Source organism: Thermobia domestica, chromosome 8 (assembly GCF_964235325.1).
Source record: "Thermobia domestica chromosome 8, izTheDome1.hap1.1, whole genome shotgun sequence".
Lineage (NCBI taxonomy): Eukaryota > Metazoa > Arthropoda > Insecta > Zygentoma > Lepismatidae > Thermobia > Thermobia domestica.
In genome coordinates this window covers 35,732,238-35,748,633 of record NC_137461.1, presented here as the reverse complement: position 1 = coordinate 35,748,633, position 16,396 = coordinate 35,732,238, and positions in this window count along the sequence as shown.

The window sequence follows — 16,396 nt, the reverse complement described above, 5'->3', positions numbered from 1 at the left end:
AAAGCTTCCTTCTACTTCTTTATTTACTTCGTTCATATCGACACAGGCGACACCAAAGATTTATTCCTCTTTAATTTATTTATTACACTTGCACGTCCTTATGTTTTTTATTACACTCGTATTAGCAATGGCAACGACGAAGGCGTTGGTTTTCTTATTTATGTATTTCACTAATTTCGTCACCTTCAAATATGACAAACTGCATCAACATTCTTCTCTCCGTGCGAAGAACGGGAATTTTAGTTACTAGGTAATAAACAATGGACAGCAACTACTATTGTAACACGTTTAGTGTTTTAAAAGCCTGAAAAAAACGGAAATTTTGAGTAAGAAAACAGTATTTTACCGTTTCTTTCCCGAGCTTCGAACAAAACCGGAAAAATTGGGAAAAATTGAAATTTTCGAATATTATACAACATTATGCTTTTAAAATGAAACCTATTTTAAATTTACTAGTTTACAGTTAAGATCATTGAGTAGTTACGTTTCTTGTATTAGAGTAGGGAAATTTTGTGGCAAGAAATATATTTGTACCATTTCTTTAAATTTAGCACCGTAACAGATTAGATTTATGACTACAATGGATACTAAAATATAATCCTATAAGGAAATATAAAATGTGAACCTACAATATAATATAGACTTAATTTAAATTATATTAAGTAATGTTATAAATTTAGCGTTTTAAGGCAGGGAAGTGTTAAAATAAAGGGCCAGAAAAAGTTTAGTTATTACCAGTATGTTAAAATTAAATATATATTTTATGGAGATATGTGTCTTTCTTGCGCTGTGTAAAATTTCCGGAAATTTTGAACACATTAGAAAAAATCTTTCGTTCGAAAATTTTAACAAAACGAGGATAATATAATTAAAAACAATTTGTTCGCCTGATACTAATCTTATTTGTGTAACGTGTCTGCAGCATATACGTATAAAACGTATTTCGCTAGCAGGAAATGTACTTAAGACAACAGCTTTTAATTTTACGTTTTAGTTCTCTGATTTCTGATTAAAAAATCCCTCTTTATTTTTTGTAATTATATTTTTCGAACAACCCAAAAAGAGAGATTGTCTTATTTTTATATACAGACATACACCACACAAGTGCGTAAATTTGACAGCGACAAATATATTAAATAAATTAACATTAGACTCCCTAAAGACTAAAAGACTTCGCACGGGGAGAATACGTTTCATTTTGGATTAAGGGACAACAAAACTGTCACCAATGAACATAGGGACCCCAAAAGCTATGAATTCGACGCTCATGTAAGTCATTTTCAATTACTCTTACATGTCACTTTCCCCCTTTAGGAGTAACTAATGGGAGCTGAATATGGATTTAAACGGCATCGGAAGTATCACTGTTCATCTCAGCCACCCCGAAACTATGGATTTGACACATATATCGGTCATTTTGGTCATTTTTCTTTATCTACCCCTTCTCCCTAAGCCCAAGTTGCGGCCCTAAATTTGGAATTAAACAGCATCCGTAGAGTTAATGTTTATTTCAGGACCCCAAAGCCCATGGATTCGACACCAATATCAGTCACTTTTGATCATTTTTGCCCGCCCCCAGGTCAGGATTTGTATTTAAACGACATCGAAAGTGTCACTGTTCACTTCAGCGTCTCCGAAAACTATGGTTTCGACACTGATATCGTCTACTTTCAGCCACACACACACACACACACACACACACACACACATATATATATATATATATATATATATATATATATATATATATATATATATATATATATAATTATATATCCTTCCCCCTCCCTTAAGTTGCGGCCTCAATGTTTTTTTAAACAACATCGGAACTGTTACTGTTCATCTCAGCAACCACGAAAACTGTGGATTTGACACAAATATCGGCCATTTTTGATCATTTTATGTATCTCCCTCCCCTTCCCCCAAGTTGCAGTGCTGAATTTGAATTTAAGCTTCAACGGAAATGTTATTGTTCATCTCAGCAGCTCCGAAATCTATGAGTTCGACACTAGGATCGGTAATTTTCAATATATATATCCGCATTTTCAAAGTGAAAATGTAAAATCCATTACAGGCCTGAGCCAGATCTATGTTGAAATTTTTGATCGAGATCAGTCTGGTGGTTCAAGAATTGTTAAGTTACAAATATAGTCACTTTCATTTTATATACATAGAGTAACCTGTTGAACCCACAATTCTATTATTTCTTTTCCTATTTCAACTGTCTAAAAGGTAAGATTTGTATCCCAAGAAAACGCCCATTTAAATAGCATGCAATTTTTTCATCCACCTTTAGACTTCTAAAAAATAAAAAAAAATCACTTTTGGAAATTTTCCTGTCGGTTAGTGCTGGAAACCTACAATCATACTAAATTTCAAGATTCTAATCCTGCCCGAAGTCCCTAAACATTTTGGTGTGTAGAAGCCTTTCGATATATTTAACATGGGAAAGATTTTTTACTTCTCCATAAAACCGTTCTGCGGCTGGAAAATTTTATTTCTGATGATTCACGTAGGTAACGTTACCGAATACGTACAAGCATACCAAATTTCAAGTTTTTATTCCAATTGTAAGTACTTAAATAAGTCCAGGAAGGGCCCATTTAAATAGCATGGATAAATTGTTCATCCCCTCTTTAGACCCTCTAAAATTAAAAATGTTTACTTTTGGCGATTTTACTGCGGGTTTGTTCCGGAGAGCTCCAATCATGCCAAATTTAATCATTGCAGCTCTACAGGAAGTGCTCAATAATTTATGTGAGCTCATGTAGTTTTATATATAGTTGCGATAATCTGTCGCATTAGAAAGCAGGTACTTGTTTAAATAAGAAATGTTGTACATAAAGATTATATTAAAGTCTGTATTTTAATTTTAAATGATAATAATTATACGTCTTAGTGCATGAGTCTTAGTGAAATTTGCCTATAGCTCTTTCTTTTAAGAAGTAATTTGGTTAAAATTAACAAAATTTCACTAGATCAAAGAGCACATTTAAGAATTCAGTTTCATTTAAGAGCCCTATTTGTTGCAACAGGAACCCTTCATAATGGTAGATGTGTATGCAATTATAAAATTACTATAATTATAGCACAGCCAGTAGTAGTTCAAAACGACTAAAAGACACATAATGGAAATTAGTGCAGACTATTTAGTTTCAAGAATATTTACAACAGTTTTATTTACGAAATCTTCTTTTTTAAATAATCACAATATTGAAAATTGTCTGTTTACATTTTTCACGCGTTCGAAAGAAAACTATCCCATTACTAGTAAAACTAACCAAATAAAAAAGGTTTTTGTTATTTTCCATTTTTTTCCGGAAAGAAACAGAAAAAAAGGTTTTTTACCAGCCGGTTCAAAATTCCCGGAAATTTTACAACAATAAATACGATATAAGGAATAATTTGACCTTATATAGTTTAGGGTAGTAATAGCTTACGTTATATGAAGGTTTAAAGTACCACGGTTACTTAACATTCACACTAAAGTAGGAAGAGTGCTATCATCAGGTACCTATCTATAGATAGGCAAAATTAACAACTTCTGTTGATTACACAACTTCTATAAATTTGATTCCTGGAGAAACCTAGAAGCTGTATACACGAGCGCGGTGCATAGAACATGTTATGTATATATATAAGAAAGTAAAGAAATGTAAAACATTATCGCTCATAGGTGTCAAGGAGGAGTCCCGATCACTGGCACTTCTAGATCATATTTACTGTGAGATCCTGACTTTATATTCTAATGCAGGAATTTCCAAGTTTTATTCAAGGGGGTCTTCAAATTGATTGAAAGTAGAAACCAATTTTATTATGTTTTACGTATCACTCTACTTTTGTCACCCCCAAAACATAAATTATATATTTTTATTTATATACTAGCAGAATATCTTTTTTGCATGCGGAGAATTTTTTCATTCTGTACATTAAGGGATAAATTTTCGATTTAAACGCCATTGATCACTGTTCATCTCAGGGTTCCGAAAACTATGGATTCCACACTAATATTTGTCACTTTTGATTCTTTTTAAATATGTCATCTTCCCTGTCCTGTAATAGGCACCGTCATTGAAATTACAAAAAAAAAAAAAAAAAAAAAAAAAACATCCCAAGCCCGAAACTCATTCTTATGGAAAATTTGATCCAGATCGGGAAGTTCCAGACGTATATAGTCACATAGTCATTTTCATTTATATATGGACAGGTAAGTAACAAAATAGTTATCAAATTGCACCTAAGAAATTGTAAGTTACCTGATGAAGAGGGCAAGACAGCACCACCTCCTTTCACTGCAGAAAAGCTGAAATGCGACGTGATATTGTGTCATAGATGATGTGAATATTATACTATCCCGCATGCAGTGTATAATTCACATCGTGAGAGAACATAGGAGGCTGAAACTTGCGTCATATTCTTGTCTCTAATCATGAGTCTAACTACATTCAAGTTCCGGAATGACACACGCTAATGGAAGTGTTCAATTTAATCCTAATATTCTTCAAGAATGCTGCAACAGTTCCTGCTATGTGAGTGGGCGCATAATCATCCTGTAATTTGTGTCGTTGATTGAAAAAAAAAATCAGGACTATTTGATCAACATGATACCCTAAAATTGCGACATGATCAAGGACAGTGATGAGACCGGAAACACTAACACAGTATACTGTGGTCCACTCCATCACGGAGCCAGGGTAAAGTTCCACGATTGGCCAGATTATCATGAACACTATCCCTCGAAAAACATCCAACATATTTGCCACTTCCTTCAGGCTCACATTACATTATCGAGAGCCAATATTTTGTCCTCTTTGGAAATGACAGAGATGGTCGACTCTACACTACAACTGTCTTATCAGTTCATTGCACACAGCCGTCCTACTGCTCCTCAATTCATACTGAATTTCTTCTAACATTTCACTATCAACTGAGTGGCGCTACGCATGACACCTGACCATTCTCAACAAATATATCTGATATGTTTGCAAATCCTGATGTTCATATTTTTTTTTGATAACCACCTGTACTTATTTATTTACGTTTTACTGCTATTTAATCTTAGAGGATCACAGGGCCTGATTTTGAGGACCGAATGTACTCCGCGGACAAAATTTTGAGAAAGCCTATATCTTTCTAACACTTCAAGAAGTTTGCATTTGAAATTCCTAAATTGATTAATATTTATATCGATCGTTACCGATAATAAGAAGAGCATTTTCATATTAGTTAAATACAGTAATTTCGTTCGACCAAGTATTGGGCCTATTAAGATATGAAATAATAACTACTACACCAGAGCGTTTATAAGTAAATGGGGCTGCGCATTGCCAATGAAAATTCTGAAAAGTATAAGAAGATAAACGCCCGCCTGGTAAATATAACTGCCCGAGACTCGTTGTATTGAAACGTAGGACAAATAATATGAACTATGCTTGCGATTGTGGTGGTAGATACATTGTATTGGTATTTGGTAGTAGATCCCATATTCTCAATAGAAGTCGACAGTTAAAACAGTATTTTTTTAAATGTCGAATTAGATCATTGAGATCCACTTGATTTATAGTAGTTTGGGTTCTCTTAGTGGAGAAACATCGAACGTAGAATTACTTCTACTTTTTTGCTTTCCTTCGACAGTATGTACTGTGCCGCAGTCATAGTCATCATTTAAGGTCACAAAATCACCAATTACTCGTCATTATGTGATGCAGGTCTCATTACAAATGGGAAATTTGGATTTTTATTTTCAGATATGATTCCCTTTTAGTTTCAAACAAACATGATAATCATAGAAATAACATTTCCTTCCCACAAGGTCATAAGAATTACAATATGTATATGATGTATGCTATTGTCCATTCTGTGAGAAGCCGCGCAAGAGACACACAACGTTTATTCGGTGGGCATGATTTTTTGAAAATCACCAACATCATACACAAAATAAAGCTCGTAATTTTTTTAAAATTGGGCGTAGAATTTCGCTTTAAGATTTGAAAATTAGTTCAACCATAAATGGAGCATAAATTATCTGCAAGATTCAGGCACTTTGATGCCATTATGTAAGTTTTCATTACCGAAACAATTCATTCATCCATTACACGAGAAACAATTAAAAATTACTCAGCAGGAAATTCTGGGTTCATTATATCCTCAACACTGGCTGCATAACACGTCAGAGCTTAGTGTACATTTACACCTTTTAAGTTGACAGTATATTTTTATTACAAATAAGAATGGAATGAAAGAATATTATAGGTACAGAGGAATGAAGTAAAAATCAAGAGCTTAACAGTACCTAATACCTATTCTTCATCTGGAGATCCACCTGGCAGCCATTAACGTCGATGCATGTCTGAACGCATCTCGGCATATCTGAACGGAAATTTGTTGAATTCCTCGGTGATTCGCGCCATCAATTCCGCAACACTGTTTTTCGGGTCTTGCATTATACCTTGACTTACAAGTGTTCACTGACACTGACACATGGAACTTTTCCTCGTCCATCCAGGCTAACTGGTTGTAGAAGTCGGAAGTTGCCTCCACCGTCCACGGCTACTACTCAGCAAACTGGATACAGCCAGGGCCGGATTTCCCAATAGCGCATGGCCGAGAGAAAAAATAAAAAATATCTAGAAATAAAAATAAATAGCAATAACGTAACATATTTTTGAATTGATTAAAAAAATCAGGCTAGTAAAGCATTCTGATTTTGAAGTTCGTTGGAACAAATAATTGTTGGTAAAGTTAAACTATTTTTCAACATTATGCATTGACTTCGTTACAACATTGATCTTAAACACGGGAGAAGTGGCTGTAATTTTTCAATAAAGGTTTTTAGGAAAGTACCTTTAATCAGACTAGGGGGGCGGAATAAAATATTGGGCCTAGGGGCGCCAAAATGCTAAATTCGGCCCTGGATACAACAATCGAGATCGTCCTCATTGAGTGCGTGTAGCAGGGGAGGATTGATGCAGTTGCAGTTTCAGACCATTGAGAAAGCTGGCAACGGATGGCTTCCGGATAGTCTGGATGCGGGATAACCATAGATTCGATTACGACTTGTCCGGTGACCTTTCATGTTCCACCTGTATTCGAGTCGCATTTCCGGGATTTGTGACGGATTTAGGCCTACCAGAAAGGTCTTCCTGGTATGGAGGGCTTCATTTATCCTTGTTATTATCTTCCACAGTGGAGCAGAATTCGTCCCTGTACTTCCGTAATTTTATGTGTCTCAGAAAATAGGCGAACGCATTGAACATCTTTCTCAAGCGTAAGACGAGCCGTCATATTGTAGTTTTGCCAACTTTAAAAAGAAAAACACAACATTACAGGAGAACACAAACAAAACAAGAAACTAACAAACATAAATATCAATCATACAAGCCAACCTTCCCCACCTAACAACGAGTGAGTCACTACTTCTGTGACACTCTGTATTTAAATGCTTGGCTGCCACATTAACACTTCAAATGTTATCTGTGTCTCCTTTCAATAACAAAACTTTGCCTTTATGATTACAGGAACTATTATTAATCCTTATTTCGGCCTAAGTGTTGTATTGGCGGACTATTTTTTGGAAATTTGCAGGGTAAATAGGAGGATTTAATTTTATAAGGAAGAATGAGTGAACGTAAGGTAAGGGAAATAGTAAAAGTTTAGAAAGAGATTGTTTTTCTTGTAAGCTGCACTGTAAGTGAACGCGGATGGGCTATTTCGTAGAATAGTACTTGTTTTACTATACGGATGCATAGATTGTAAAATAAACAGAAAATTTATGAAAGTCTTCAATTTGCCCATTTCATGTCTAGAACAGAATCCAACCAATCCCTTCGGGGCTTCTAATCCATTCCTAACTACCACTTATACTATGGATACGAATTGTAATACTGTATGTCTAATGTAACGTAATCTAACACATCTTAATGTAATCCAACCTAATATGTCCTAACGCACCACATTTTCGTACTTTACATCGATTTTCAACTTGATCAGGCGATACAGCACTTACGCCTTTATTTTAGAAAAGAGGTCCAAACCATAACAAAGTTTTAAGTGAACTTGGAGTAGGGTAAGTCTAGAGCCTTCTGCGAAATTTACATCTTATTATTACAATTTTATACACAAGAAATATCCGTTTAGAAGTAAGTAATTTAAAATAACAAGAAGTAAAACTGGCAAAGAACAATTATAATAGTAATTTTCATTTTTTAAACAATTAAAGTCAGGAGATGGTAGAGATTACCTTACTCTAATAATATCTACGAATTAATAAAAGATTGTACAAATTTTTATATAACAAATATCTCTTTCATATATTATTAACAGTCACAAAAGCATTTAAAAACAAGTTATATTTTTATTTATTATTTCCAACCAAGGCAAATACATATTACGATACTCATACCTATCTACGATTCTATGTAATATTTTAATAATTTGAGCTGTTTGTTACGTATACATACTTTCTTATCATAATGTTGTTTAGTTGTTTTAATTTTAAATGGAAGCACATAACTATCTACTACAGTCAAAAATTTCTAAAGTGGTAAGCGAAATCACTAGCATCAGTATTGCTCCCTGAAAGCTCTATGTTTGGGGATTAAGACATTAAAATTTCTTTTAAAAATATCTGAATTTTTTGTTTTTGTATTAATAATAGCATTTTGTCTTGAGGAATGTAGGGGCCACGAAAAGATTAGGGAACAGTATCCCCTAGCCCCATCTGTTTGCGGGCCTGGGTTGCGAAGCAGCCAGCCTTTTTTTCTTCCCAAAGCGATCTTGCAAATGAATTTACAAACAATCAATGACCATGACTTACGTTTAGCCTGTATTTCAGCATTTAGGCTATATGACACGTGAACCTGAATCGTAAAGTAGGATCCGATCCACATGAGTTCCCACCGGGAATCGAAGCCAGAGGTCCTGCTTTGAATGCATGTACACTAACCATTTTGTCATACAGTAGCTATTTTTGGTTTATCATCATAAGAGTATTCACCAATACTAAGAGGAGAGACTGATGGTATGTTGAATTATAATGGTGTAATAATAAAGTGGAAGCAAACCGGGAAAATTACGAGAAAACACTGATACGTTTGTTTGTTTACCAGAAAACATACTTAGTGAAAGCCTGTTCCGAACCAGGAACTTCATGCGTCAGATGTGAGTGTTCCTTCAGTGAGCCACTGTGGTCCCCACTATAACATATATAATGGTAACCTACTAAGATTTCTCACTGACCCAGCAGCAACAAGAAACAAGAAATATCACTATGATATTCCACATATTTAGAAAGTTACTCATCTCATGTTACAATCACTAATCAACCGCTATAATTTATACGCTCGTACCAGATACTATACCACATTCTGGAGTATTTCGAAAGCCAAATTATTTCAAAAACCAGTAGCCCACCTGTGGTGGTTTGGTGAATGACAGAGAAACTAATTTTTAGTTAAGCGCTTAACTTAAAATCAGGAATTATCTCAGGATTATTATTTTGTCTATAAATTATGATGACGAGAAATTTCGTGCAGTGCAATAAAGCCTGACTGTAAATTTAAACATCGAATTCTTACGTTGCTTGTATTCGGCTAAGTACACAGGTGTCCACTAGATGTAGCCAACTTTCATTTTACCATTTTTATCTCGTAATTTTCCGATAGCAATTAATTATTCACGTAATTAACATAGTAATATAGTGCATGTCCATTATACCAATAATTAACTTTGCTGGTTTTGTTTATTCGAAATAGTGTTATTTTCCTTGATAATATTACAAATTTCTGAAATATGAATAAGTAGAATGTTTACGTATACTGCACTTGTTCCCCACGCTTCCTGATACTGAATCAAGAAGCCTAACTTCTCTTGTGCTAGTTAGTGTGCCAGCAAGGATCATGCATTACAATACGCATTTGGGAACAAAGCACACATACAACACTTAGAGGGTCGACGGGAGTTTTCACTTTCGAAGGGCAAACTTGTTTTTTGAACTTAATTTCATCATCTTGTTCATCGTTTTCATCTTCGTCTGGGCTTCGGCCCTCTGCAGCTCCATTACGATGGCGGACTCTAGCAAATCTATCGAACAATCAAATCTCGGCAAACATTTCGGATTACCGTTATAGTTTCTTCAAACCGTGGCACACAGTATGCACAAACGACACCCATTGCACCTTATAACCGCAGTCGGCACTTTTCTTGAAGTTGTCAAACAATACCGTCTGTATCTAGAAATAGACATAATTCTAATGATTCTACACAGTCTGCGGAACACATACGGTCACGGTCCTCAAAGGTATCAATGGTTGTAGAACTCAATCTGCTGCATACCAATATTGCTACTGTGATTCAACGTACATCCTCAATACAGTCAAATGTCGATTCTCTTTATAATTTCATTCTCACTGACTGCGACACGAAGTACACCAATCCCAAAATGATTTTTCTTCAAATCATGAAATATTTTCCACGTTTACGGGATACCTGGTTCAAATTGTTCCTACTAGAAACGGTTACATTCTAAAATCTAAAGATCCAAATTTTTTAGTTACTATTAGCAACAAATCCTCTTACGAAATCTTCGGTAAGAGTGCTAAATTAATATAATTAACCAATAAGCGGCAGAAACAACCTCCACCACCTCGAAAACCGCCATTTTTATCAGCCGTTATTAGAGGTGTCTCCCCAGAGCTCACCGATGCACAACTCCAATAGGAACTGAAACAAGAAGGACTTTCAGTAGATAAATGCATTCGAATTAGGAAAAAAATAATGGTCCGACGTACATAATTCGTGTACTTTCTAAGCAAGAAGATACTATTCATTACCTAGTACGTTTCGGAGCACCTATTTAGAAGAAAATACATCGTGTAGAACCATCTAAAACACAAGGACCATTACCTATTTGCTACGAAAAATGTCAGGTATACAATGACCATATGCAGCAGCTTGTTGTAATCAATCTAAGTGCGGATATTGTTTGGGGCTACATGAAACCAAAGTATGTCTCAACTTATGAGGACCACCTAAATGTAACACGTGTGCCAGAATGGAACACCCTACATATAGCTATCGTTGCAAAGCGAAACAAGTACCAAAACCATAACACTCGGACTTAACAGTACCTCTAAAAACGACCGAAACAACAACTCAATCTAACCAATCCATCTTACTACCGTTAGCAGTCGATTATATTCCCCGCTACATCAGTTCGGTGCTCCAAAATATTTTCCCTTTTAGTGAGCCAATATCCTTCACCACCTCATCTCAGCCTCAAAATCTAGATTTCACATTAATCTACATGCAGCATATTCTAACAATTATGTTCATTTTCACATTGGATTTCTGGAAACTTCTGTTTAATACAATCTGCATAGTATTCTTCATTAGTATTACTTTCTTCTTTGTTAACATTCGATGCATTTCGCTGCATAAACTTACACTGTTGTTGGAGGAACATATACATACATGTCTTCGCACTTAACGAAACCGCTTTAAAACCGAGGATGCCAGGCCGCATTTCAGGCTATAAATTACAACGTCATGACTATCATGATCACCTGGCTCGTATGCAAGTCGGAGTTGCAATAGGCGTTTCTCCAAAATATCCAGTTAGGTCATACAATCCGCCATCTTTCAGTAGGTTCCCGGAATATCTCCTTTACTCCATATACTTTCCTTCTATAATTATTAATTTTAGTACGATCTATATTAGACCACGTCAACCTATCCAGTTAGAATATTTCGGATAGATCGCCCATAACTATAGAAATTTTACTATCATGGCAGACGTTAATATACATACTCGCAGTGATCAAGAAGAAAGCCGACTTTCAACAGTATTTAACTGATAATTTCCATCTCCATCATCATGTCATTCCTTCGCACACCAGACCTATAAGGCAGACTACGCCGGATGTTGTTATTACTTATCTGAATCTTCTTTCTCACTGCGAGCTAGAAGTTTTGAGTTCGATTCTTAGCGATCACCATCTAGTAAGACTCACACTAACTCGCGGACAACGACCACGTCATGAAATCATCCCTCGTCATGTCGGGAGATATGATAAAGTTAACTGACTTCTATTCTGGCAAGACCTTGAAAGCATTCTTCATTGTGGAGTGCCTCCAACAAATAAAACTGAGTTGTCTTCCTGTGTTACAGCTATCACTAAATCCATACAAACTAGTGCTCAGAACAATATTCCGACAGGAGACCCGGGTTCGATTCCCGGCGGGAGCTCATGTGGTTCGGATTCCACGTTAATAAGTAGGTCCACGTCTCATATAGCCTCGCTGCTGAAAGGGGCGCTAAACTAAAATCAACTCAACTTATTCCGACAGAACAAGTGCATTCGCACAAACCACAATTACCCACCAGCCTACAATACAGTCATACAGTAAGCTCGAAAATATCTTGAAGAATATTATAGAACTGGTAACGATTCTATTTACGCCTATATCTCCAATGGCGAAGAACGGTTTATAACTATCTTGTTGCGTATAAAGGTCGAACCTGGGTAAAAACTTGTAACAACTTATCCGAGGAAGCTCATCCTTCTCGCTATTTGAAGTGGTTTCATCAGCTTGTTGGCAAAAGTACTGCAATAACCTACTCTCTAATAAAAGACGGTACTCTTTCCTGTGAGGCAGAGAAAGCAAACGCATTTGCCGCGTAGTTACAGGTCGTTTTTACACCATCAGCTGCTACCAAACACAGTGAACGGACATATACATATTGTCTTCTTCCCTTACAATCTTCCACGGAGTATGCCATTGATCCAGATAATCCTCATAATCCTCTTACTTCACCCATCATAGTCGATGAACTCCATACGACACTAAAACGGAAAAGAAGTACTGCACCTGGGGTCGATACGATATCATACCAGCATATGAAAGAAGCCCCGTCATTAATGCTGCTACTACTAGTTACAATATACAATTTTATCCTTAAAACAGGTTTCTACCCTTCAGATTGGAAAGTCTCCAAAATTTGCATGTTTCACATACCGAACAAACCTGTATATTCAGTAACCTCTGACTGACCTATCCAGCTCACCTCATTTTTCAGTAAGATACTGGAAAAAATCTAGTTTGCCGACTCCATACGTACCTTGACACGACTTGTCTGTTACCTATCCATCAGGCGGGCTTTCGCCGTGGATTTTCTATAAATGACCAGCTACCTCTTCTCAGAACAATAATTACTAAACAATGTAACAAAGCTTTCCCATCATGCCTTGTTCTCATGGATTTAGGGAAGGCGTTCGATAAGGTTTGGCATTGTGGCCTCATTAAAATACTGAAGTCGTTCAAAGTTCCCAGGTGCTATTTCAGTTTAATATATTCTTTTATTTCAAATCGCATTGCTTATATTACAGTTAATGCAGCACTCTCCTGGCCGATTTTTCCTCTAATTGAAGTACCAGCAGAATCAGTTCTCAGTACTTTATTATGCGTTCGATATCCCTTCTGTACCACGCAATGTTTTTTTTCTTTTTCAATATGCTGTCAACACAGCATTTCTTGATCTCGGCAAAACTATTGCATCAGCTCAACATTTCTCAACAAACAACACTAGATAATTTTGTCAAGTGGTACCGGAAAAGGCAGTTAACGATCAGCTCGGAGAAAATGCAAGCTGTCGTGTTCTTAGCGCCGAAGCGACGTTTTAAAGTCCATAAGAACCCAACTCTCTTGCAACTAACTGTTGATGGATATCAAGTACACCTTTCCTCAACAGCCACCTACCTGGGGGTAATATTCGATTCAAAGCTCACCTGGAATGCCCACTTGAAAAAAAATACGGATAAGGCTAAAAAAAGATTAAATATTTAGCGCCGTATCAGAGGAAAAACATGGGGACTAAAAGCTGATGTTTTACTTCATACTTACAAAGCGTTCCTCCATCCTATTCTTACTTTTGGTCATACCACATGGTGCAATGCTTCTATTTTCTTTTATGAAAAACAGCATTATGGAACGATATGCTATTCGACTAGCGTATCAAATTAAACTTCCGTACCCAACGTGGCTTACATATAAATATACAGACGTTCAAAAAATCACCGAGCATCTCGTACAACAACTCGGTATTTTAATATTTTTTGTAGAAAGTTACATTCTCAATTTTCGTCACCCTAAATTTCAATAAATGCAACATACTGTATAAAATATGTTGTAAAAATTCATTGTAGCTTCATTTACACCAATAAGTCCTCAAAAAGTAACACCAACAATAAAATAAGTTTGTTTATAACTTGAACGTGTATACTCGTGATTTTAAAATCGGCAATTTTCATGTGCCTATTTTTGAGCCTAAAGTTTGTGTATTTTTGATAATATTTGCTTCCACTCACTTTTACCTTCAATCTAGAACAAAAATTACAAATAAAAAATTATAAAATTTGAAACGTCTATTGCGAAAAAATACATAGGTTAAGCGGTTAAATAAAATCACAAAAGTTACACCTTCAAATTGAGAAGCAACTAAACAGAAATGATTTTTTCTCGACCAACTACTGTAAAGACGTTCTCAATCCGAAAATGGCTTTTTGCCAAATTTGTCCTTACTCCTTCGTATTAATTTTCAAGATGACGGCCACCATAACTAACCGTACCAATACTGATATTTAGTAAATATCTTTAGGAGGAAAATTTTATGCAAAGTTTGATTTTTAACTCGAAATTGGAAATTGAATATTTCAAAATTTTTCGGTGGGGTTTTTGCTGTAAAATTTTAGTCGAGAATAATGTGTTGCAGAATTATATGTGTTACTGTTGTTAATAACCGCTACGTAAAATTGATCCTAAAGAGTGTTTTGGTAAATATTTTTTTTAATTGCCTTTCGTTTCCCTTGTTTTTTTCCCATGAAACTCTTATCAATACAAATTGCACATGTACCGTACTCTCTAACGGTTCTTCCCTTCAATGCATCCGGTCCGGGGATCAATTTCCAGTGGGCGTACTCGGTTGAAAAAGTGAAAAACGCTTTTTCAGGCCAGCCACCCTGAGTGAGGTTTTCCTGGGTTTTCCTCATTCACACCAGGAGAATGCCGGGTGGTGCCTAACTTATAGGTCCCAGACCGCTTCCTTCCTTCCCCAATCCTTTCTTCCTTATTTTCCGAGGAGAGTGTGCTCACCGAGGAATAGTGTGCATGCCTCATATACGTGACGGGCTAAATGGCCATAGATACCGGAAGCCCAGAAATGTAAATACTAAATCCTAATTTTGTCCATAAAAGCAGAGCAAGCAGTAGTAGATCGGTAATTTCGGAAACAAAAACTTAGAACAATCTAAACATTCATTCGCATGAAAGAGAAAAATACATTAAAATGTGAAGCTGAAATAAAGAGAGAGTAAAATGAAGATAATCCTGAAATTTTCTAATAAAAGTAATTAATTAATCAAAAGAGATTGTGATTCATTTTCTCTATTCACGTAGTCATTCAGCAATGCTTGGGGCGCTTTTATGGGATTTCGCATTCACCGAAATTTCAGAATGATGTAGATGGTAGTTTATTTTACGTACATCAACAACTATTTTGCTCGCAATGTTTCTTGCATGCATATTTCACCAAGTGAAGGAAATTCATATTCACCGAATTGGAAGAGGCACCTAATCGTTGATTCCTTTCCAATCCTTGTCTGTGATGGAAGATATTCATGAGGGGCCGGAGACACTTTAATTCCAGTGCATGTGCTAGATATTGTCATTAATACTGTCACGGTACTCCAAGTTCAGAGATAAAAGTTTATATTAAAATTCATTTATTTCATTAATTTGGCTAAAGATGAAAATTAATTTGTTGTTTAAGAATTGGATTGAAGTTAGAAATTAGTAATCTTTGCAGACAGACTATGATTGTTGTTTTTAATTAAGTAACGATCCAGATACGAGTCTGCAATAAATGTCAATTTTAATAATAAATGTTTATCTAACTAATTAATTTATTACCTCTCGCTCGCCAAGCGTAAATTCTACATATATGTTGTCATGGTTGTTGTTGTTGTCATGGTGGAGGCAGCCCTTGGTTCGATTCCCGGGAGGTTTAGTATTTTAAAGCATTAAGTACCCACCAAATGAAATGGTGGAGGCAACCGTTGGTTCGGTTACCGGGTGTTCCATAGTTGTAGCAAGTAAATTATCTACTAATGACATGGTAAAAGCGAATGTGGTTTCGATAGTGAATAATAGTATAGTCACTAGGTTATAAGCATGGCTATAGGACATAAGGATAAATTAAACCCCACCGCTCGCCCTTACTTGGTGATAGAATTAGGATTACTACTATTAGAAATGTTATCACTAACACAGCAGTGCTGTCACTATTGTAGTTCATCGAGCGAAATGCTTGGATGTTATGATAAATATTCACCGCACCTAGGTA